The sequence below is a fragment of the Tasmannia lanceolata genome, unplaced genomic scaffold, assembly GCF_043159265.1.
Source record: "Tasmannia lanceolata isolate RefF3 unplaced genomic scaffold, GAP_Taslan_0.1 ptg000016l, whole genome shotgun sequence".
NCBI lineage: Eukaryota > Viridiplantae > Streptophyta > Magnoliopsida > Canellales > Winteraceae > Tasmannia > Tasmannia lanceolata.
Window position 1 is genome coordinate 12239825 of NW_027518693.1, and position 3706 is coordinate 12243530.

Genomic DNA, 3706 nt, shown 5'->3' on the forward strand with positions numbered 1-3706 from the left:
GCATCCAATCTATATCTCCCAAATAGCCTCCAAATGTCGATTTCTCAAATAGCCAAAGAAGCTTCTTTATTCTCAATTTTATTTTTATTTTTTTTTGAAAGTTGACAAATATATTTATACTATGAGAATTACATTGAGGACCAAAGGTCCAACTTGCATTACATAGTATATTTGGTCAGGAGCATACTCCTGGACCAGAAGGTAGAACAAAACTAGACCATCTTCTTCCAATTCCAACGGAATGAAGTTAACTATTCAATCATTCCATTTACATTGCAAAAATACCATCCAAATAAAAGAATTATCAAGCTTCCCAACAAACCATCAATCATTCCATCTCAACACAAGTCTCCCCGAGGACAAGTAATGATCTAAACAACAAAATGCCTCCAATAGTGAAAGACCAATGTCTCTCAAGCTCGTGAGGATCTACTTCGTTTCGTATGCTCTACTGCTTCCATGATCAGAACGATAAAATGCCTCGATAAGCGAAAGGCCAAAGTCTTTCAAGCTTGGTGAAGATCTACATCGTTTCATTCGCTCTCATACTTTCCTGTGGAGTTGAGTCAACTCAAACAGTCACTCTGCCTAAGAGACTACCATAGTAAAATGCCTCACGATGCGAAAGACAAAGTCATCGTTTCATTCGCTCCCATGATCTCTCCTGAAGAATTTTAATAAACCCATTAAACAAGCATCCCGCCGAAGAAACAATTGCCCACCCATAATCCTTTGGCCATCAACAGAAGAACCCCACCTGAGCACCCATTATCTTCCTCCATCCTAACAACCTATCCTGCTAACAAAAACTGATCAATCACCTAGACTCTGTCCACTCCTTTAGCAGCTAACACAAGCTAGAGTCTTAATGCAACAGATTCAAACTAGCAGCTAACTGTTAATAGCAGACCTTGTTCCCACGCCAAAAATTTCGACCTAAGATCTAAGAAAAGAGCAGAAAAGAAGTGACCCAAAAACAAAAACCTTAAACGCAGACTATATACAAAAGGAAGACTGGAATACTACTTCTTGAGAGCATTCAACTCTAGCCTCCCTTCTCCTTCTGCGTTTTCTTTTTCTTTTTTCTCCCGCAAGTCCCTTTCTTCCATACCGAGGAACATTTTCTTCGTCACAACTAAGTTTTCATCATAATCGATCCCAAACACATCACCAATTGACAGCATCTCATCAAACTCATCTGACTCGAACTCCTTCTCCTTTGAGGCTTTGACCTCCTCCGAGTTTACCTCAACCTCCTTCCCTTTAGACTCTTCCTCCCGAACATGACGCGAGCGAACCAACTGACTAACCTCCACATTCAGAGTATCCCTATAAACCTTGGACTCCTCATTTGGAGCCGGAACAGGCTGTACCACTTCTAAATTCTCAACCGCCATCTGTGCTTCCCATCTCAGACGCATCTCTCTGTGTTCCTTTTCCACAGCCTCCTTGAAATGAGGGAACTTGTAGATTGGAACACATAACCTAAAGAACTCCTCTGCATTCTCCCTTGCATCTTTTTTGAATTGTTTCCATTCCTTCTTCAAAATAGCCATGGATCTTTCTCTAAGAGTCGGTGACTCTTCATAGGCCTTTTGTTCATCATAGACCATGGCCTCTTTTGATCTAACAGCCTCTACTCTTTCCATAATGACTATTTTCCCTTTCCTTTTCCTATCTATTGCATGTCCATCCTCAGACATAGAGGAGTCACTTGGTTTATCATAGTTTTCCAACATCTTTTGGATTTTAGAAACAATAATTTTTTTTCTTCTTCTCCTCTCTTGTAAAGTGACCCTAAAGCTTCCTTTTAAAAAAGAAAGACCGCCTCTCGTAGCTAATAAATGGGTCTCAGTTTTCTAACCCCTGCGCATGGAGCTAGCTTTTCCAACACGAAGGCTTTTCTGCTTCCCCTGAGATTTGATAGGTTTCCTTAGAGATTGACCCCAATTGGTTATCACTATTTTTTATTTCCCTACATCCCTTTTGTAGCTATCATTAACACTATTTTTTAATTGCCTTGTTATCGATGCTTCCGCCGACTGCAACACGATTACTATGGACCTTCCCCCAAGAGCCAAGTGTCCTCGTATTAAATGTACTGAACATTTACTTTCCCACGCCGTCCTTTCCTACTTCAAGATGTCGACTTCCTTACTCCTATCAACCTAATTTTCTTTTTTGTGAGCAATTCAAATTCCGAAGAGGGTTCAAGCAACGGCTCTCTGTCGACTGCAATACGATTATGATTGACCTTCCCTCGAGAGCCAAGTGTCCTCGTATTAAATGTACTTTGAACATTTACCTTCCCACGCCGTCCTTTCCTACCTTGAGATGTCGACTTCCTTACTCCTATCGACCTGATTTTCTTTTTTGTGAACGATTCAAATTCCAAAGAGGGTTCAAGCAACGGCTCTCTGTCCTTTAGATCACTTCTAGCAGGATTTTTTTTCCATCATTTTTCGGGATAAGTTTTTCCCCGGTATTGGATCACCTGAGTTCCGATAGCCGGAGTCCTCATGAGAGAAGGAATTTTCCTTAGCTTTTGACTCTTTCGCGTTCTGCCAATTCCCATTAATGAATGCTTCCTTAGTTACTGCTTTAACTCGCACTAAATAGGAGTTGGACTCCACCTTAAGGCTTATAAAAGGCACCAGACATTTTCACATAGAAGTAGGGACCTTAGCAGAGGCGAAGACCATACAATGATCGTGATGCCCAGTAAGTTGGACTTCGAGTACCTACCCAAAATACTTTCCCAGAGCCAACATTGTTGAGGATGTCCATGCATGAAGTGGAATATCATAAAATGTAATCCAAATAGACCTTGCACCAGTGTTAAACGTAGGGAACCAAGGCTGACGCGGGAAGAGATACCCACCCAGAGCATCACCTCCTCGACGCAGGATTGAAGTAGCTTGTGGTTCTGAATCAAAGCAGAAAAGGATCATGGTAGGGCTCAAAATAAAGGGTTTCTTTAATTGAGGTAGACCCCATAATCTTTTAGCCCATGCCCAGACCTCTTTCAGGAGCCATGAACTATTTTCATACATCCCATCAAGCAGCTTTTGAGGACCAACCTACGTTCCACCACATGTTCCAACGATACTTTAATCTCCGGAGTCCTTTAGATTCAAATTCTAGAGTGAAATCAGCCTTATCTACTCTAGAAGGCCAGCCTCTTGCAAAAGCTTTTGCCTTTTTTGGAAGCAAGCACTTCTTGCAATGACTACGCTTCCCAAAATTATTGTATCCACATTCCAAGCATTTCTAGTCACTTTCAATATTAGTTGGTGTGTGTGTGTGTGTGTGTGTGTGTGTGTGGTGGTGGTGTGTGTGTGTGTGTGTGTGTGTGTGTGGGGGGGGGGGGGGGGGGGGGGGGGGGGGAGGGAGAGAGAGGGGGCGCTCCTGGGTCCTTCCACTCTTCTTCCGCGGTTTGTCCTCACTCCGGAATCAGGCCTTCTGAAGAAGGCATCCCACGGATTCTCAATTTTATTCACATTGTGCCTCCGGACTCTGAATTTTATGTTTCTCATTATCTACTCTGAAAGTGAACAAGGAAAGAGTTCCTTTGTAAAATCCTTGTAGCTTATTAGTACAATCTGAATAATCAAAGATTTTATGCTGTTTAACTTCACCAGAACTTGATCATCTGCACTTAAAGAGTGCCGACTGATGGCTGTTGATAACTTTTTGAGAATCCTAA